The sequence below is a fragment of the Crinia signifera genome, chromosome 7 (genome assembly GCF_055691185.1).
Source record: "Crinia signifera chromosome 7, ASM5569118v1, whole genome shotgun sequence".
Lineage (NCBI taxonomy): Eukaryota > Metazoa > Chordata > Amphibia > Anura > Myobatrachidae > Crinia > Crinia signifera.
In genome coordinates this window covers 90,469,523-90,489,441 of record NC_139223.1, presented here as the reverse complement: position 1 = coordinate 90,489,441, position 19,919 = coordinate 90,469,523, and the positions used below count along the sequence as shown (strand labels likewise).

General features: G+C 46.1%; 13 non-coding genes and 4 pseudogenes across 13 annotated transcripts; all 17 read right to left on the bottom strand.

Moving 5' to 3' along the window:
• Positions 1-199: 199 nt before the first annotated feature.
• On the bottom strand, positions 200-318 carry LOC146023917 (5S ribosomal RNA). The gene has a single exon (XR_014453318.1). It is a non-coding gene; the product is annotated as a 5S ribosomal RNA (ribosomal RNA).
• Positions 319-660: 342 nt separating this feature from the next.
• LOC146023126 (5S ribosomal RNA) lies at positions 661-779 on the bottom strand. Its single transcript, XR_014452554.1, has one exon. It is a non-coding gene; the product is annotated as a 5S ribosomal RNA (ribosomal RNA).
• A 342-nt stretch (positions 780-1,121) lies between these two features.
• LOC146025405 (5S ribosomal RNA) lies at positions 1,122-1,240 on the bottom strand. Its single transcript, XR_014454103.1, has one exon. It is a non-coding gene; the product is annotated as a 5S ribosomal RNA (ribosomal RNA).
• Positions 1,241-1,582: 342 nt separating this feature from the next.
• On the bottom strand, positions 1,583-1,701 carry LOC146024717 (5S ribosomal RNA; annotated as a pseudogene).
• Positions 1,702-2,046: 345 nt separating this feature from the next.
• Positions 2,047-2,231, bottom strand: LOC146025157 (5S ribosomal RNA; annotated as a pseudogene).
• A 342-nt stretch (positions 2,232-2,573) lies between these two features.
• On the bottom strand, positions 2,574-2,758 carry LOC146024769 (5S ribosomal RNA; annotated as a pseudogene).
• A 342-nt stretch (positions 2,759-3,100) lies between these two features.
• On the bottom strand, positions 3,101-3,219 carry LOC146025292 (5S ribosomal RNA). The gene has a single exon (XR_014454087.1). It is a non-coding gene; the product is annotated as a 5S ribosomal RNA (ribosomal RNA).
• Positions 3,220-3,563: 344 nt separating this feature from the next.
• On the bottom strand, positions 3,564-3,682 carry LOC146023287 (5S ribosomal RNA). The gene has a single exon (XR_014452710.1). It is a non-coding gene; the product is annotated as a 5S ribosomal RNA (ribosomal RNA).
• Positions 3,683-4,022: 340 nt separating this feature from the next.
• LOC146025038 (5S ribosomal RNA) lies at positions 4,023-4,141 on the bottom strand (annotated as a pseudogene).
• Positions 4,142-4,487: 346 nt separating this feature from the next.
• On the bottom strand, positions 4,488-4,606 carry LOC146021450 (5S ribosomal RNA). The gene has a single exon (XR_014450937.1). It is a non-coding gene; the product is annotated as a 5S ribosomal RNA (ribosomal RNA).
• A 330-nt stretch (positions 4,607-4,936) lies between these two features.
• Positions 4,937-5,055, bottom strand: LOC146025518 (5S ribosomal RNA). Its single transcript, XR_014454178.1, has one exon. It is a non-coding gene; the product is annotated as a 5S ribosomal RNA (ribosomal RNA).
• Positions 5,056-5,401: 346 nt separating this feature from the next.
• Positions 5,402-5,520, bottom strand: LOC146025517 (5S ribosomal RNA). The gene has a single exon (XR_014454177.1). It is a non-coding gene; the product is annotated as a 5S ribosomal RNA (ribosomal RNA).
• A 6,750-nt stretch (positions 5,521-12,270) lies between these two features.
• Positions 12,271-12,389, bottom strand: LOC146023135 (5S ribosomal RNA). The gene has a single exon (XR_014452563.1). It is a non-coding gene; the product is annotated as a 5S ribosomal RNA (ribosomal RNA).
• Positions 12,390-18,153: 5,764 nt separating this feature from the next.
• LOC146021911 (5S ribosomal RNA) lies at positions 18,154-18,272 on the bottom strand. The gene has a single exon (XR_014451382.1). It is a non-coding gene; the product is annotated as a 5S ribosomal RNA (ribosomal RNA).
• Positions 18,273-18,617: 345 nt separating this feature from the next.
• LOC146022841 (5S ribosomal RNA) lies at positions 18,618-18,736 on the bottom strand. The gene has a single exon (XR_014452281.1). It is a non-coding gene; the product is annotated as a 5S ribosomal RNA (ribosomal RNA).
• A 342-nt stretch (positions 18,737-19,078) lies between these two features.
• Positions 19,079-19,197, bottom strand: LOC146022582 (5S ribosomal RNA). Its single transcript, XR_014452032.1, has one exon. It is a non-coding gene; the product is annotated as a 5S ribosomal RNA (ribosomal RNA).
• A 342-nt stretch (positions 19,198-19,539) lies between these two features.
• On the bottom strand, positions 19,540-19,658 carry LOC146025173 (5S ribosomal RNA). Its single transcript, XR_014454075.1, has one exon. It is a non-coding gene; the product is annotated as a 5S ribosomal RNA (ribosomal RNA).
• Between the last annotated feature and the right edge of the window lie 261 nt (positions 19,659-19,919).

Genomic DNA, 19,919 nt, shown 5'->3' with positions numbered 1-19,919 from the left:
CTCAAATTAAACTACTAAAGAGGCTCAACACTGTTTAGCTGCCAAAAGCAGTTGAAATTGGGCCTAAACAGTGTGGTAAGTTTTTAGGTGATGGCTATTGTGTCTGTTTGACCTCTTCCAAATGTCTGTACTGGCAATAAAAAAAAGTTTCCAATTTAAATAGCTAGAGAATAAAAACAATTTGCCAGTAATGGTAAAAAAACTACAGCACCTGGTGTTCCCATGCGGTCACCCACCCAAGTACTAACCAGGCCCATCACTGCTTAGCTTCCAAGATCAGACGAGATTAGGCTTATTCAATGTGGTATGGCTGTAGGTGAGATACAGGCACTTTTTTGCCCTCTTCTACTTCTATAACCAGGTAAGCTAATCAAAAAGTTTCCTAACTGTTTTGGCTTACTGAAAAAAATCATGTGTTGATAATGTAAAAAGACCTACAGGACATGATATAAGCAGGTGGTCTAAAATTAAACTACTAAAGAGGCTCAACACTGTTTAGCTGCCAAAAGCAGTTGGGATTAGGCCTAAACAGTGTGGTAAATTTTTAGGTGACGGCTATTGTGTCTGTTTAACCTCTTCCAAATGTCTGTACTGGCAATAAAAAAAAGTTTCCAATTTAAATAGCTAGAGAATAAAAACAATTTGCCAGTAATGGGAAAAAACCTACAGCACCTGGTGTTCCCATGTGGTCACCCACCCAAGTACTAACCAGGCCCATCACTGCTTAGCTTCCAAGATCAGACGAGATTAGGCTTATTCAATGTGGTATGGCTGTAGGTGAGATACAGGCACTTTTTTGCCCTCTTTTACTTCTATAACCAGGTAAGCTAATCAAAAAGTTTCCTAACTGTTTTGGCTTACTGAAAAAAATCATGTGTTGATAATGTAAAAAGACCTACAGTACATGATATAAGCATGTGGTCTCAAATTAAACTACTAAAGAGGCTCAACACTGTTTAGCTGCCAAAAGCAGTTGGAATTTTGCCTAAACAGTGTGGTAAGTTTTTAGGTGATGGCTATTGTGTCTGTTTGACCTCTTCCAAATGTCTGTACTGGCAATAAAAAAAAGTTTCCAATTTAAATAGCTAGAGAATAAAAAAATATGGCCAGTAATGGTAAAAAACCTACAGCACCTGGTGTTCCCATGTGGTCACCCACCCAAGTACTAACCAGGCCCATCACTGCTTAGCTTCCAAGATCAGACGAGATTGGGCGTATCCAATGTGGTATGGCTGTAGGTGAGATACAGGAACTTTTTTGCACTATTCTACTTCTATAACCAGGTAAGCTAAAAAAAAAGTTTCCTAACTGTTTTGGCTTACTGAAAAAAATCATGTGTTGATAATGTAAAAAGACCTACAGGACATGATATAAGCAGGTGGTCTCAAATTAAACTACTAAAGAGGCTCAACACTGTTTAGCTGCCCAAAGCAGTTGGAATTGGGCCTAAACAGTGTGGTAAGTTTTTAGGTGATGGCTATTGTGTCTGTTTGACCTCTTCCAAATGTCTGTACTGGCAATAAAAAAAAGTTTCCAATGTGAATAGCTAGAGAATAAAAACAATTTGCCAGTAATGGGAAAAAACCTACCGCACCTGGTGTTCCCATGTGGTCACCCACCTAAGTACTAACCAGGCCCATCACTGCTTAGCTTCCAAGAACAGACTAGATTGGGCGTATCCAATGTGGTATGGCTGTAGGTGAGATACAGGCACTTTTTTGCACTCTTCTACTTCTATAACCAGGTAAGCTAATAAAAAAGTTTCCTAACTGTTTTGGCTTACTGAAAAAAATCATGTGTTCATAATGTATAAAAAAGACCTACAGGACATGATATAAGCAGGTGGTCTCAAATGAAACTACTTAAGAGGCTCAACACTGTTTAGCTGCCAAAAGCAGTTGGGATTGGGCCTAAACAGTGTGGTAAGTTTTTAGGTGATGGCTATTGTGTCTGTTTGACCTCTTCCAAATGTTTGTACTGGCAATAAAAAAAAGTTTCCAATTTATATAGCTAGAGAATAAAAACAATTTGCCAGTAATGGGAAAAAACCTACAGCACCTGGTGTTCCCATGTGGTCACCCACCCAAGTACTAACCAGACCAATCACTGCTTAGCTTCCAAGATCAGACGTATCCAATGTGGTATGGCTGTAGGTGAGAGACAGGCACTTTTTTGCTTAGCTTCCAAGATCAGACGAGATTGGGCGTATCCAATGTGGTATGGCTGTAGGTGAGATACAGGCACTTTTTTGCACTCTTCTACTTCTATAACCAGGTAAGCTAATAAAAAAGTTTCCTAACTGTTTTGGCTTACTGAAAAAAATCATGTGTTGATAATGTAAAAAGACCTACAGGACATGATATAAGCAGGTGGTCTCAAATTAAAATACTTAAGAGGCTCAACACTGTTTAGCTGCCAAAAGCAGTTGGGATTGGGCCTAAACAGTGTGGTAAGTTTTTAGGTGATGGCTATTGTGTCTGTTTGACCTCTTCCAAATGTCTGTACTGGCAATAAAAAAAAGTTTCCAATTTATATAGCTAGAGAATAAAAACAATTTGCCAGTAATGGGAAAAAACCTACAGCACCTGGTGTTCCCATGTGGTCACCCACCCAAGTACTAACCAGGCCCATCACTGCTTAGCTTCCAAGATCAGACATATCCAATGTGGTATGGCTGTAGGTGAGATACAGGCACTTTTTTGCTTAGCTTCCAAGATCAGACGAGATTGGGCGTATCCAATGTGGTATGGCTGTAGGTGAGATACAGGCACTTTTTTGCACTCTTCTACTTCTATAACCAGGTAAGCTAAAAAAAAAGTTTCCTAACTGTTTTGGCTTACTGAAAAAAATCATGTGTTGATAATGTAAAAAGACCTACAGGACATGATATAAGTTGGTGGTCCCAAATTAAACTACTAAAGAGGCTCAACACTGTTTAGCTGCCAAAAGCAGTTGGGATTGGACCTAAACAGTGTGGTAAGTTTTTAGGTGATGGCTATTGTGTTTGTTTGACCTCTTCCAAATGTCTGTACTGGCAATAAAAAAAAGTTTCCAATTTATATAGCTAGAGAATAAAAACAATTTGCCAGTAATGGGAAAAAACCTACAGCACCTGGTGTTCCCATGTGGTCACCCACCCAAGTACTAACCAGGCCCATCACTGCTTAGCTTCCAAGATCAGACGAGATTGGGCGTATCCAATGTGGTATGGCTGTAGGTGAGATACAGGCACTTTTTTGCACTCTTCTACTTCTATAACCAGGTAAGCTAATAAATAAGTTTCCTAACTGTTTTGGCTTACTGAAAAAAATCATGTGTTGATAATGTAAAAAGACCTACAGGACATGATATAAGCAGGTGGTCTCAAATTAAACTACTAAAGAGGCTCAACACTGTTTAGCTGCCAAAAGCAGTTGGGATTGGGCCTAAACAGTGTGGTAAGTTTTTAGGTGATGGCTATTGTGTCTCTTTGACCTCTCTTTCAAATGTCTGTACTGGCAATAAAAAAAAGTTTCCAATTTAAATAGCTAGAGAATAAAAACAATTTGCCAGTAATGGGAAAAAACCTACAGCACCTGGTGTTCCCATGTGGTCACCCACCCAAGTTCTAACCAGGCCCATCACTGCTTAGCTTCCAAGATCAGACGAGATTGGGCGTATCCAATGTGGTATGGCTGTAGGTGAGATACAGACACTTTTTTGCACTCTTCTACTTCTATAACCAGGTAAGCTAAAAAAAAAGTTTCCTAACTGTTTTGGCTTACTGAAAAAAATCATGTGTTGATAATGTAAAAAGACCTACAGGACATGATATAAGCAGGTGGTCTCAAATTAAACTACTAAAGAGGCTCAACACTGTTTAGCTGCCAAAAGCAGTTGGGATTGGGCTTAACAGTGTGGTAAGTTTTTAGGTGATGGCTATTGTGTCTGTTTGACCTCTTCCAAATGTCTGTACTGGCAATAAAAAAAGTGTCCAATTTAAATAGCTAGAGAATAAAAACAATTTGCCAGTAATGGGAAAAAACCTACAGCACCTGGTGTTCCCATGTGATCTCCCACCCAAGTACTAACCAGGCCCATCACTGCTTAGCTCCCAAGATCAGACGAGATTAGGCTTATTCAATGTGGTATGGCTGTGGGTAAGATACAGGCACTTTTTTTGCCTTCTTCTACTTCTATAACCAGGTAAGCTAATAAAAAAGTTTCCTAACTATTTTGGCTTACTGAAAAAAATCATGTGTTGATAATGTAAAAAGACCTACAGGACATGATATAAGCATGTGGTCTCAAATTAAACTACTAAAGAGGCTCAACACTGTTTAGCTGCCAAAAGCAGTTGGAATTGGGCCTAAACAGTGTGGTAAGTTTTTAGGTGATGGCTATTGTGTCTGTTTGACCTCTCCCAAATGTCTGTATTGGCAATAAAATGAAAAAGTTTCCAATTTAAATAGCTAGAGAATAAAAATAATTTGCCAGTAATGAGAAAAAATCTACAGCACCTGGTGTTCCCATGTGGTCACCCACCCAAGTACTAACCAGGCCCATCACTGCTTAGCTTCCAAGATCAGACGAGATTGGGCGTATCCAATGTGGTATGGCTGTAGGTGAGATACAGGCACTTTTTTGCACTCTTCTACTTCTATAACCAGGTAAGCTAATAAAAAAAGTTTCCTAACTGTTTTGGATTACTAAAAAAAAATCATGTGTTGATAATGTAAAAAGACCTACAGGACATGATATAAGCAGGTGGTCTCAAATTAAACTACTAAAGAGGCTGCCAAAAGCAGTTGGGATTGGGCCTAAACAGTGTGGTAAGTTTTTAGGTGATGGCTATTGTGTCTGTTTGACCTCTTCCAAATGTCTGTACTGTCAATAAAAAAGAATTTTCCAATTTAAATAGCTAGAGAATAAAAACAATTTGCCAGTAATGGGAAAAAACCTACAGCACCTGGTGTTCCCATGTGGTCACCCACCCAAGTACTAACCAGGCCCATCACTGCTTAGCTTCCAAGATCATACGAGATTGGGCGTATCCAATGTGGTATGGCTGTAGGTGAGATACAGGCACTTTTTTGCACTCTTCTACTTCTATAACCAGGTAAGCTAATAAAAAAGTTTCCTAACTGTTTTGGCTCACTGAAAAAAATCATGTGTTGATAATGTAAAAAGACCTACAGGACATGATATAAGCAGGTGGTCTCAAATTAAACTACTAAAGAGGCTCAACACTGTTTAGCTGCCAAAAGCAGTTGGAATTGGGCCTAAACAGTGTGGTAAGTTTTTAGGTGATTGCTTTTGTGTCTGTTTGACCTCTTCCAAATGTCTGTACTGGCAAAAAAGAGAAAAAAGTTTCCATTTTAAAAAGCTAGAGAATAAAAACAATTTGCCAGTAATGGGAAAAAACCTACAGCACCTGGTGTTCCCATGTGGTCACCCACCCAAGTACTAACCAGGCCCATCACTGCTTAGCTTCCAAGATCATACGAGATTGGGCGTATCCAATGTGGTATGGCTGTAGGTGAGATAGAGGCACTTTTTTGCACTCTTCTACTTCTATAACTAGGTAAGCTAATAAAAAAGTTTCCTAACTGTTTTGGCTTACTGAAAAAAATTATGTGTTGATAATGTAAAAAGACCTACAGGACATGATATAAGCAGGTGGTCTCAAATTAAACTACTAAAGAGGCTCAATACTGTTTAGCTGCCAAAAGCAGTTGGAATTGGGCCTAAACACTGTGGTAAGTTTTTAGGTGATAGCTATTGTGTCTGTTTGACCTTGTCACACCAGGGGACTCAGTCGACAAGACTGAGACCTCTGGTGGGGACCTGGACCGGGGAGGTTGGAGAGGACCCTTGCGCATGGAGTGCGCGGTAGTGCACCCAGAGCCAATAAGCAGTCAGAGGTAAAATACAACCGGAGTTTATTTGCAGATGGTTGTAGTATAACAGACAGTAAAGCATGCAAGATAAATGACAGAGTTCATGCAGATTGCAATACTTTACAGATGTGATGATATGTGGGATCGATGGTGGAACATCGGATGTGAAGACTGTGGGTCCGGAATGACGGACGGAAGACTTGAGCTTGACTGTGGGTCCGGAATGACGGACGGAAGCTTGGCTTGGAGATCCGGAATATCGGACTATCGATGATGATGTGAGAACATCGGTTTCGGGTATCGGATATGGAAGGAGACTGTGGGTCCGGAATGACGGACGGGAGATGAGACTGTGGGTCCGGAATAACGGACGGAAGCAGGAGATCCGGAATATCGGATTAGTGATGAAACATCGATGGTGGATGATGCTGGAGCATCGGAAGGACCAGAGTCCCGGAGCTAGGCTTGGTCGCTGGGCTGTAGAGGCAGGATCACAGGCGGTGGAATAACCTGGACTTCACAGGAGATGGAACAACCTGGAACACACTGCAGCATGGAAGACAACACCAGCAGAGAAATACACTTGCACGGAGACAAGGACAGCTGACCATACACTGGAGACAACTGAAGCACTAGCAATGGTTCTGAGAGCTCCAAGCATACTTATCCCCACTGGGTGGCCAGGATTGGCCGAGGAAGTATGACAGGGAGCTCAGAACCAACAGGATTGGACAGTACAGACATGTGACTGGAAAGAACATGGCAGCCCCCATGTCTGCTATGGCGAGAAAGTGTGTTTGTGCACACCATGCTGGATACTGGGAGCAATGGCGGCGGACAGGTGGATTGCCGTGCACTGGGGACTGTCACTGGGAGACAGGATGCCGGCAGAGATGACGTCTGGACCGCAAGCTGAACCTGCGGAGGCACTTAGCCGGTAGGAAAGTCTGTCTGACAGCTCGGATCGTGACAGCACCCCCCCTTTAAGGGTGGCCCCAGGACACCTTTTAGGCTTGCGGGAAAACTTGGAGTGGAACGCCCGGATGAGTCTGGGAGCATGGAGATCGATGGCATTGGTCCATGATCGCTCTTCGGGGCCGTAGCCCTTCCAATCGATCAGATATTGCAGACGACCATATCGGATGCGAGAGTCCAAGATTTTACTGACCTCATATTCTGTTCCACGCTGGGTGCAAACCTTAGGAGCCTTAGGGAGCTTGGAATGAAAGCGATTCAGAACCAGCGGCTTGAGCAGCGAAATGTGGAATGTAGCTGGCACTTTCAAATAGGGCGGCAACTTGAGCTTGTAAGCTACTGGATTGATGACTCGCTCAACTGGGAAAGGGCCAATATATCGGGGAGCGAACTTCATCGATGGCACTATCAATCGAAGATTCTTGGTTGACAACCAGACACGATCTCCTGGACGGAGGGCTGGCACAGCTCTGCGTTTCCTGTCGGCAATTTTTTTGTACCTGCTTGAAGCCTTCAGAAGTGAAGAACGAATGAGCTTCCAGGATTTGACGAATTGCCGGATGGTCGTGTCGACCTCTGGAACAGAGGACACAGGTTGCAGAGTGAAGTCAGGAACTCGAGGATGAAACCCATAATTGGCAAGGAATGGAGTGACATTTGATGAAGAATGATATTGGTTATTATGGCAGAACTCTGCCCATGGAAGGAGTTGAGCGCAGTCATCTTGGGAAGAAGAGACATATGTGCGGAAAAATGCTTCAAGGTCCTGATTCACCCTCTCCGTTTGGCCATTGGTTTGAGGGTGGTAGGCTGTGGAAAACTTTAACTTGATTTGAAGCAAGGAGCACAGGCTTCGCCAGAATTTGGCTACGAATTGGACTCCTCTATCGGAGATGATTTCAAGAGGCAGTCCATGAAGCTTGAATATCTCTTTGATGAAGAGCTGGGACAGCTTGGAAGCTGACGGAAGACCGGTGAGGGAACGAAGTGAGCCATCTTGGTGAACCGGTCAACAATCACCCAGATGGTGGTGAACTTGTCAGACTCTGGAAGATCAGTTACAAAGTCCATAGAGATATGCGTCCAAGGACAATGTGGCACTGACAGTGGCATCAATTGCCCAGGAGGAGACTGACGACTGGTCTTGTGCTGAGCACATTTAGCACAAGAGGAAACAAAGTCCTGTACATCCTGTTTGAGGGACGGCCACCAGTAGGACCTGGTGATAAACTCGTAAGTTTTCTGAATGCCTGCATGGCCAGCGAATTTTGAAGAATGCGCCCAACAGAGCAACTTCTTTCTTAGAGCTGGCTTTACATATCTTTTCCCTGTAGGGGGCGTGAGATTTGAAACTCTCGTTGCAGAGAAGGCCACTGGATCAATAATGAAATGTTGATGTGTGGACTTAGACTCACTTTCTTGCTCCCATGAGCGGGAAAGGGCATCAGCTTTTCGGTTTTGTGTCCCTGGACAGAACGACAGCTTGAAACGGAACCTGGAAAAGAAAAGTGTCCATCTGGCTTGACGGGGATTTAAGCATTGAGCAGACTTGAGATACAGAAGATTCTTGTGGTCTGTGATAATTGTGATCTCATGAACAGCGCCCTCTAGACGATATCTCCATTCTTCTAATGCCAACTTGATGGCGAGGAGCTCTTGGTCACCGATGGCATAGTTACGCTCTGCAGGCAGGAACTTACGGGAGTAGAACCCACAGGGATGAAGACGTCCATCGGGCGCTTTCTGCGAGAGGACTGCCCCAACACCCACGGAGGAGGCATCAACCTCGAGAATAAAGGGCAAGGTGGTATCAGATTGTCTTAAAACAGGAGCGGAAGTGAACCTCTGTTTCAACAGATGGAAGGCTTCGATGGCTTCTGCCGGCCACTTCGCTGGATTAGACCCCTTTTTAGTCAAGGCAGTGATGGGAGCAACAATAGAAGAGAAGTTACGAATGAATTTTCTGTAATAATTGGCAAAACCCAGGAAACGTTGAATACCTTTCAGCGAAGAGGGAATTGGCCAATCTTGGATGGCCTGCAGTTTTCCTGGATCCATTTGAAGACCGGAACCGGAGACAATGTACCCTAGGAAGGGTATAGACTTCACCTCGAAGACACACTTCTCCAGTTTACAGTAGAGATGATTAGCTCGCAGCTGGGACAGAACCTCTTTGACCCAATAACGATGTTCTGTGATGTTATTGGTGTAGATTAAAATGTCATCGAAATATACAACTACATGACGATACAGAATGTCCCGAAAAATCTCATTGACATAGTGCTGGAACACGGCTGGGGCATTGCTGAGCCCAAAGGGCATGACGAGGTACTCATAGTGGCCGTCTCTGGTATTAAACGCCGTCTTCCACTCGTCGCCCTCTCGTATGCGGATGAGATTGTATGCACCCCTCAGATCGAGTTTCGTAAAGATGGTTGCACCGCTGACACGGTCAAACAGCTCGGTGATGAGGGGCAACGGATATCGGTTCTTTACTGTAATGTCATTGAGGCCGCGATAATCAATGCAGGGACGTAGGCCTCCATCCTTCTTCTTGACGAAGAAGAATCCTGCGCCAGCAGGAGAAGTCGAAGGACGGATGAATCCCTTTGCCAGATTTTCCTTGATGTAATTGGTCATGGCTTGAGTCTCTGGAAGAGAGAGAGGATAGGTTCTACCTCTGGGTGGTTCTTTGCCTGGGATAAGTTCGATAGGGCAATCCCACGGTCTGTGAGGAGGTAGGACATCAGCGCCAGACTTGCTGAATACATCTGAGTACTCTTGGTAGGGAAGAGGCGGAAGGTCTGCTGCATCGGCTGAAGAATGACGAGCTGGGAGTATCTTTTGGAGACAGGTACCGGAGCAGGAAGGATCCCAGGAAAGGATTTCCGATGTCTTCCAATCAAGACGAGGATTGTGAAGACGGAGCCAGGGTAAACCCAGAACCAGAGCATGAGTGGCTCGGGGTAAAACCAGGAAGGACAAAAGTTCAGTGTGCAGGACTCCCACTTTTACTGTAAGTGGCAAAGTTCTGCGGGAGACTGTCGCATCAGGAATCCTACTGCCATCCACAGCAGTAAGGAAGACAGTCTTGGAAAGACTTTCAGTGGGTAACCCCCACTTGCGGACCAGTTCTGCAGTAACGAAGTTGCCAGCGGCACCGGAATCAAGAAGTGCGGAGACAGTCTTGAAATGCTGACCAACTTGTAGGGAAACTGGAAGGACACAATCAGTTGCTGATGGAGAGGACTTAATTACTCCTAGCCTACCCTCTCCTTGACGGGCTAGGAGGAGGAGTTCTCCTTGACGCTTTGGGCATGCAGAAATTTGATGTGCAGGATCGGCACAATACAGGCAGAGCTGTGCCAACCGTCGACGTTCTCCTGGAGACAAACGGAAACGGTTTATCTCCATTGGTTCTTCTTTGGAATGGACCGCAGGAGCAGTGGGTAAAGAAGGCGGAGGAGTTGGCACTTTAACTGGAGCGCTCTTGTGACGTTCTACAGCCCTTTCTTGGAAGCGTAGGTCTACTTTGATACACAATGAAATAAGGTCACTTAGACCTGAGGGTAAGTCTCTGGTAGCGAGTTCATCCTTAATATGATCGGATAGGCCATGCCAGAAAGCTGCGTATAAGGCCCCATCACACCAGGAGAGTTCAGACGCCAGAATCTGGAACTGGACCAGATATTGCCCGACGGAGCGGGATCCCTGTCTGAGACGGAGGAGTTCAGTGGAGGCAGATGCTGATCGCCCAGGCTCATCGAAGATACGCCGGAATGTTGAAACAAAGTCCTTGTAATTGGACAGGATGGCATCAGATCTTTCCCATAAGGGAGACGCCCATTCTAACGCTGCTCCACACAGGAGGGAGATGATGTAGGCGATCTTGACCCTTTCAGTAGGGAAGTTGCTGGGTTGCAGCTCAAAGTGAATCTCACACTGATTGAGAAAACCTCGACAGGTCTTGGGGTTCCCATCATACTTGGTGGGGACAGACAGATGAAGGCGAGGTGCAGCAGCCATTACAGGAGGATGAACTGGACTTGGAAGTTCTCTGACAGGCTCAGGGCCACTGAGAGTGGTCTGTAGCTTATCCAGCCGGGAAGACAGATCTTGCAGACAATGAATCACTTGGCTCTGCGCAGCCTCTTGCTGATCCAAGCGAACAGCCAGTTGCTGTACAGGGCTGGGTGGAGATGCTTGGTTTGCGGCTGGATCCATTTTGCTAGTGCTTACTGTCACACCAGGGGACTCAGTCGACAAGACTTAGACCTCTGGTGGGGACCTGGACCGGTACCTGGACCGGGGAGGTTGGAGAGGACCCTTGCGCATGGAGTGCGCGACAGTGCACCCAGAGCCAATAAGCAGTCAGAGGTAAAATACAACCGGAGTTTATTTGCAGATGGTTGTAGTATAACAGACAGTAAAGCATGCAAGATAAATGACAGAGTTCATGCAGATTGCAATACTTTACAGATGTGATGATATGTGGGATCGATGGTGGAACATCGGATGTGAAGACTGTGGGTCCGGAATGACGGACGGAAGACTTGAGCTTGACTGTGGGTCCGGAATGACGGACGGAAGCTTGGCTTGGAGATCCGGAATATCGGACTATCGATGATGATGTGGGAACATCGGATTCGGGTATCGTATATGGAAGGAGACTGTGGGTCCGGAATGACGGACGGAAGATGAGACTGTGGGTCCGGAATAACGACGGAAGCAGGAGATCCGGAATATCGGATTAGCGATGAAACATCGATGGTGGATGATGCTGGAGCATCGGAAGGACCAGAGTCCCGGAGCTAGGCTTGGTCGCTGGGCTGTAGAGGCAGGATCACAGGCGGTGGAATAACCTGGACTTCACAGGAGATGGAACAACTGGGAACACACTGCAGCATGGAAGACAACACCAGCAGAGAAATACACTTGCACGGAGACAAGGACAGCTGACCATACACTGGAGACAACTGAAGCACTAGCAATGGATCTGAGAGCTCCCAGCATACTTATCCTCACTGGGTGGCCAGGATTGGCCGAGGAAGTATGACAGGGAGATCAGAACCAACAGGATTGGACAGTACAGACATGTGACTGGAAAGAACATGGCAGCCCCCATGTCTGCTATGGCGGGAAAGTGTGTTTGTGCACACCATGCTGGATACTGGGAGCAATGGCAGCGGACAGGTGGATTGCCGTGCACTGGGGACTGTCACTGGGAGACAGGACGCCGGCAGAGATGACATCTGGACCGCAAGCTGAACCTGCGGAGGCACTTAGCCGGTAGGAAAGTCTGTCTGACAGCTCGGATCGTGACAGACCTCTTCCAAATGTCTGTACTGGCAATAAAAAGAAAAAGTTTCCAATTTAAATAGCTAGAGAATAAAAACAATTTGCCAGTAATGGGAAAAACCTACAGCACCTGGTGTTCCCATGTGGTCTCCCACCCAAGTACTAAACAGGCCCAACACTGCATAGCTTCCAAGATCAGACGAGATTGGGTGTGTCCAATGTGGTATGGCTGTAGATGAGATACAGGCACTTTTTTGCCCTCTTCTACTTCCATAACCAGGTAAGCTAATAAAAAAGTTTCCTAACTGTTTTGGCTTACTGAAAAAAATCATGTGTTGGTAATGTAAAAAGACCTACAGGACATAATATTAGCAGGTGGTCTCAAATGAAACTACTAAAGAGGCTCAACACTGTTTAGCTGCCAAAAGCAGTTGGAATTGCTATGGCGGGAAAGTGTGTTTGTGCACACCATGCTGGATACTGGGAGCAATGGCGGCGGACAGGTGGATTGCCGTGCACTGGGGACTGTCACTGGGAGACAGGATGCCGGCAGAGATGACGTCTGGACCGCAAGCTGAACCTGCGGAGGCACTTAGCCGGTAGGAAAGTCTGTCTGACAGCTCGGATCGTGACAGCACCCCCCCCTTTAAGGGTGGCCCCAGGACACCTTTTAGGCTTGCGGGGAAACTTGGAGTGGAACGCCCGGATGAGTCTGGGAGCATGGACATCGATGGCATTGGTCCATGATCGCTCTTCGGGGCCGTAGCCCTTCCAATCGATCAGATATTGCAGACGACCATATCGGATGCGAGAGTCCAAGATTTTACTGACCTCATATTCTGTTCCACGCTGGGTGCAAACCTTAGGAGCCTTGGGGAGCTTGGAATGAAAGCGATTCAGAACCAGCGGATTGAGCAGCGAAATGTGGAATGTAGCTGGCACTTTCAAATAGGGCGGCAACTTGAGCTTGTAAGCTACTGGATTGACGACTCGCTCAACTGGGAAAGGGCCAATATATCGGGGAGCGAACTTCATCGATGGCACTCTCAATCGAAGATTCTTGGTTGACAACCAGACACGATCTCCTGGACGGAGGGCTGGCACAGCTCTGCGTTTCCTGTCGGCAATTTTTTTGTACCTGCTTGAAGCCTTCAGAAGTGAAGAACGAATGAGCTTCCAGGATTTGACGAATTGCCGGATGGTCGTGTCGACCGCTGGAACAGAGGACACAGGTTGCAGAGTGAAGTCAGGAACTCGAGGATGAAACCCATAATTGGCAAGGAATGGAGTGACATTTGATGAAGAATGATATTGGTTATTATGGCAGAACTCTGCCCATGGAAGGAGTTGAGCCCAGTCATCTTGGGAAGAAGAGACATATGTGCGGAGAAATGCTTCAAGGTCCTGATTCACCCTCTCCGTTTGGCCATTGGTTTGAGGGTGGTAGGCTGTGGAAAACTTTAACTTGATTTGAAGCAAGGAGCACAGGCTTCGCCAGAATTTGGCTACGAATTGGACTCCTATCGGAGATGATTTCAAGAGGCAGTCCATGAAGCTTGAATATCTCTTTGATGAAGAGCTGGGACAGCTTGGAAGCTGACGGAAGACCGGTGAGGGGAACGAAGTGAGCCATCTTGGTGAACCGGTCAACAATCACCCAGATGGTGGTGAACTTGTCAGACTCTGGAAGATCAGTTACAAAGTCCATAGAGATATGCGTCCAAGGACAATGTGGCACTGACAGTGGCATCAATTGCCCAGGAGGAGACTGACGACTGGTCTTGTGCTGAGCACATTTAGCACAAGAGGAAACAAAGTCCTGTACATCCTGTTTGAGGGATGGCCACCAGTAGGACCTGGTGATAAACTCGTAAGTTTTCTGAATGCCTGCATGGCCAGCGAATTTTGAAGAATGCGCCCAACAGAGCAACTTCTTTCTTAGAGCTGGCTTTACATATCTTTTCCCTGTAGGGGGCGTGAGATTTGAAACTCTCGTTGCAGAGAAGGCCACTGGATCAATAATGAAATGTTGATGTGTGGACTTAGACTCACTTTCTTGCTCCCATGAGCGGGAAAGGGCATCAGCTTTTCGGTTTTGTGTCCCTGGACAGAACGACAGCTTGAAACGGAACCTGGAAAAGAAAAGTGTCCATCTGGCTTGACGGGGATTTAAGCATTGAGCAGACTTGAGATACAGAAGATTCTTGTGGTCTGTGATAATTGTGATCTCATGAACAGCGCCCTCTAGAAAATATCTCCATTCTTCTAATGCCAACTTGATGGCGAGGAGCTCTTGGTCACCGATGGCATAGTTACGCTCTGCAGGCAGGAACTTACGGGAGTAGAACCCACAGGGATGAAGACGACCATCGGGCGCTTTCTGCGAGAGGACTACCCCAACACCCACGGAGGAGGCATCAACCTCGAGAATAAAGGGCAAGGTGGTATCAGATTGTCTTAAAACAGGAGCGGAAGTGAACCTCTGTTTCAACAGATGGAAGGCTTCGATGGCTTCTGCCGGCCACTTCGCTGGATTAGACCCCTTTTTAGTCAAGGCAGTGATGGGAGCAACAATAGAAGAGAAGTTACGAATGAATTTTCTGTAATAATTGGCAAAACCCAGGAAACGTTGAATACCTTTCAGCGAAGAGGGAATTGGCCAATCTTGGATGGCCTGCAGTTTTCCTGGATCCATTTGAAGACCGGAACCGGAGACAATGTACCCTAGGAAGGGTATAGACTTCACCTCGAAGACACACTTCTCCAGTTTACAGTAGAGATGATTAGCTCGCAGCCGGGACAGAACCTCTTTGACCCAATAACGATGTTCTGTGATGTTATTGGCGTAGATTAAAATGTCATCGAGATATACAACTACATGACGATACAGAATGTCCCGAAAAATCTCATTGACATAGTGCTGGAACACGGCTGGGGCATTGCTGAGCCCAAAGGGCATGACAAGGTACTCATAGTGGCCGTCTCTGGTATTAAACGCCGTCTTCCACTCGTCGCCCTCTCGTATGCGGTTGAGATTGTATGCACCCCTCAGATCGAGTTTCGTAAAGATGGTTGCACCACTGACACGGTCAAACAGCTCGGTGATGAGGGGCAACGGATATCGGTTCTTTACTGTAATGTCATTGAGGCCGCGATAATCAATGCAGGGACGTAGGCCTCCATCCTTCTTCTTGACGAAGAAGAATCCTGCGCCAGCAGGAGAAGTCGAAGGACGGATGAATCCCTTTGCCAGATTTTCCTTGATGTAATTGGTCATGGCTTAAGTCTCTGGAAGAGAGAGAGGATAGGTTCTACCTCTGGGTGGTTCTTTGCCTGGGATAAGTTCGATAGGGCAATCCCACGGTCTGTGAGGAGGTAGGACATCAGCGCCAGACTTGCTGAATACATCTGAGTACTCTTGGTAGGGAAGAGGCGGAAGGTCTGCTGCATCGGCTGAAGAATGACGAGCTGGTAGTATCTTTTGGAGACAGGTACCGGAGCAGGAAGGATCCCAGGAAAGGATTTCCGATGTCTTCCAATCAAGACGAGGATTGTGAAGACGGAGCCAGGGTAAACCCAGAACCAGAGCATGAGTGGCTCGGGGTAAAACCAGGAAGGACAAAAGTTCAGTGTGCAGGACTCCCACTTTTACTGTAAGTGGCAAAGTTCTGCGGGAGACTGTTGCATCAGGAATCCTACTGCCATCCACAGCAGTAAGGAAGACAGTCTTGGAAAGACTTTCAGTGGGTAACCCCCACTTGCGGACCAGTTCTGCAGTAACGAAGTTGCCAGCGGCACCAGAATCAAGAAGTGCGGAGACAGTCTTGAAATGCTGACCAACTTGTAGGGAAACTGGAAGGACACAATCAGTTGCTGATGGAGAGGACTTAATTACTCCTAGCCTACCCTCTCCTTGATGGGCTAGGAGGAGGAGTTCTCCTTGACGCTTTGGGCATGCAGAAATTTGATGTGCAGGATCGGCACAATACAGGCAGAGCTGTGCCAACCGTCGACGTCGACGTTCTCCTGGAGACAAACGGAAACGGTTTATCTCCATTGGTTCTTCTTTGGAATGGACCGCAGGAGCAGTGGGTAAAGAAGGCGGAGGAGTTGGCACTTTAACTGGAGCGCTCTTGTGACGTTCTACAGCCCTTTCTCGGAAGCGTAGGTCTACTTTGGTACACAATGAAATAAGGTCACTTAGACCTGAGGGTAAGTCTCTGGTAGCGAGTTCATCCTAAATATGATCGGATAGGCCATGCCAGAAAGCTGCGTATAAGGCCCCATCACACCAGGAGAGTTCAGACGCCAGAATCTGGAACTGGACCAGATATTGCCCGACGGAGCGGGATCCCTGTCTGAGACGGAGGAGTTCAGTGGAGGCAGATGCTGATCGCCCAGGCTCATCGAAGATACGCCGGAATGTTGAAACAAAGTCCTTGTAATTGGACAGGATGGCATCAGATCTTTCCCATAAGGGAGACGCCCATTCTAACGCTGCTCCACACAGGAGGGAGATGATGTAGGCGATCTTGACCCTTTCAGTAGGGAAGTTGCTGGGTTGCAGCTCAAAGTGAATCTCACACTGGTTGAGAAAACCTCGACAGGTCTTGGGGTTCCCATCATACTTGGTGGGGACAGACAGATGAAGGCGAGGTGCAGCAGCCATTACAGGAGGATGAACTGGACTTGGAAGTTCTCTGACAGGCTCAGGGCCACTGAGAGTGGTCTGTAGCTTATCCAGCCGGGAAGACAGATCTTGCAGACAATGAATCACTTGGCTCTGCGCAGCCTCTTGCTGATCCAAGCGAACAGCCAGTTGCTGTACAGGGCTGGGTGGAGATGCTTGGTTTGCGGCTGGATCCATTTTGCTAGTGCTTACTGTCACACCAGGGGACTCAGTCGACAAGACTGAGACCTCTGGTGGGGACCTGGACCGGTACCTGGACCGGGGAGGTTGGAGAGGACCCTTGCGCATGGAGTGCGCGACAGTGCACCCAGAGCCAATAAGCAGTCAGAGGTAAAATACAACCGGAGTTTATTTGCAGATGGTTGTAGTATAACAGACAGTAAAGCATGCAAGATAAATGACAGAGTTCATGCAGATTGCAATACTACAGATGTGATGATATGTGGGATCGATGGTGGAACATCGGATGTGAAGACTGTGGGTCCGGAATGATGGACGGAAGACTTGAGCTTGACTGTGGGTCCGGAATGACGGACGGAAGCTTGGCTTGGCTTGGAGATCCGGAATATCGGACTATCGATGATGATGTGGGAACATCGGATTCGGGTATCGGATATGGAAGGAAACTGTGGGTCCGGAATGACGGACGGGAGATGAGACTGTGGGTCCGGAATAACGGACGGAAGCAGGATATCCGGAATATCGGATTAGCGATGAAACATCGATGGTGGATGATGCTGCAGCATCGGAAGGACCAGAGTCCCGGAGCTAGGCTTGGTCGCTGGGCTGTAGAGGCAGGATCACAGGCGGTGGAATAACCTGGACTTCACAGGAGATGGAACAACCTGGAACACACTGCAGCATGGAAGACAACACCAGCAGAGAAATACACTTGCACGGAGACAAGGACAGCTGACCATACACTGGAGACAAATGAAGCACTAGCAATGGTTCTGAGAGCTCCCAGCATACTTATCCCCACTGGGTGGCCAGGATTGGCCGAGGAAGTATGACAGGGAGATCAGAACCAACAGGATTGGACAGTACAGACCTGTGACTGGAAAGAACATGGAAGCCCCCATGTCTGCTATGGCGGGAAAGTGTGTTTGTGCACACCATGCTGAATACTGGGAGCAATGGTGATGTCTGGACCGCAAGCTGAACCTGCGGAGGCACTTAGCCGGTAGGAAAGTCTGTCTGACAGCTCGGATCGTGACAGACCTCTTCCAAATGTCTGTACTGGCAATAAAAAGAAAAAGTTTCCAATTTAAATAGCTAGAGAATAAAAACAATTTGCCAGTAATGGTAAAAAACCTACAGCACCTGGTGTTCCCATGTGGTCACCCACCCAAGTACTAAACAGGCCCAACACTGCTTAGCTTCCAAGATCAGACGAGATTGGGTGTGTCCAATGTGGTATGGCTGTAGATGAAATACAGGCACTTTTTTGCCCTCTTCTACTTCCATAACCAGGTAAGCTAAAAAAAAAGTTTCCTAACTGTTTTGGCTTACTGAAAAAAATCATGTGTTGGTAATGTAAAAAGACGTACAGGACATAATATTAGCAGGTGGTCTCAAATTAAACTACTAAAGAGGCTCAACACTGTTTAGCTGCCAAAAGCAGTTGGAATTGGGCCTAAACAGTGTGGTAAGTTTTTATGTGATGGCTATTGTGTCTGTTTGACCTCTCCCAAATGTCTGTATTGGCAATAAAAATAAAAAGTTTCCAATTTAAATAGCTAGAGAATAAAAACAATTTGCCAGTAATGGGAAAAAACTTACAGCACCTGGTGTTCCCATGTGGTCCCCCACCCAAGTACTAACCAGGCCCATCACTGCTTAGCTTCCAAGATCAGACGAGATTGGGCGTATCCAATGTGGTATGACTGTAGGTGAGATACAGGCACTTTTTTGCACTCTTCTACTTCTATAACCAGGTAAGCTAATAAAAAAGTTTCCTAACTGTTTTGGCTTACTGAAAAAAATCATGTGTTGATAATGTAAAAAGACCTACAGGACATGATATAAGCAGGTGGTCCCAAATTAAACTACTAAAGAGGCTCAACACTGTTTAGCTGCCAAAAGCAGTTGGGATTGGGCCTAAACAGTGTGGTAAGTTTTTAGGTGATGGCTATTGTGTCTGTTTGACCTCTTCCAAATGTCTGTACTGGCAATAAAAAAAAGTTTCCAATTTGAATAGCTAGAGAATAAAAACAATTTGCCAGTAATGGGAAAAAACCTACCGCACCTGGTGTTCCCATGTGGTCACCCACCTAAGTACTAACCAGGCCCATCACTGCTTAGCTTCCAAGATCAGACGAGATTGGGCGTATCCAATGTGGTATGGCTGTAGGTAAGATACAGGCTTTTTTTTGCACTCTTCTACTTCTATAACCAGGTAAGCTAATAAAAAAGTTTCCTAACTGTTTTGGCTTACTGAAAAAAATCATGTGTTGATAATGTAAAAAGACCTACAGGACATGATATAAGCAGGTGGTCTCAAATTAAACTACTTAAGAGGCTCAACACTGTTTAGCTGCCAAAAGCAGTTGGGATTGGGCCTAAACAGTGTGGTAAGTTTTTAGGTGATGGCTATTGTGTCTGTTTGACCTCTTCCAAATGTCTGTACTGGCAACAAAAAAAAGTTTTTAATTTAAATAGCTAGAGAATAAAAACAATTTGCCAGTAATGGTAAAAAACCTACAGCACCTGGTGTTCCCATGTGGTCACCCACCCAAGTACTAACCAGGCCCATCACTGCTTAGCTTCCAAGATCAGACGAGATTGGGCGTATCCAATGTGGTATGGCTGTAGGTGAGATAAAGGCACTTTTTTGCACTCTTCTACTTCTATAACCAGGTAAGCTAAAAAAAAAGTTTCCTAACTGTTTTGGCTTACTGAAAAAAATCATGTGTTGATAATGTAAAAAGACCTACAGGACATGATATAAGCAGGTGGTCCCAAATTAAACTACTAAAGAGGCTCAACACTGTTTAGCTGCCAAAAGCAGTTGGAATTGGGCCTAAACAGTGTGGTAAGTTTTTAGGTGATGGCTATTGTGTCTGTTTGACCTCTTC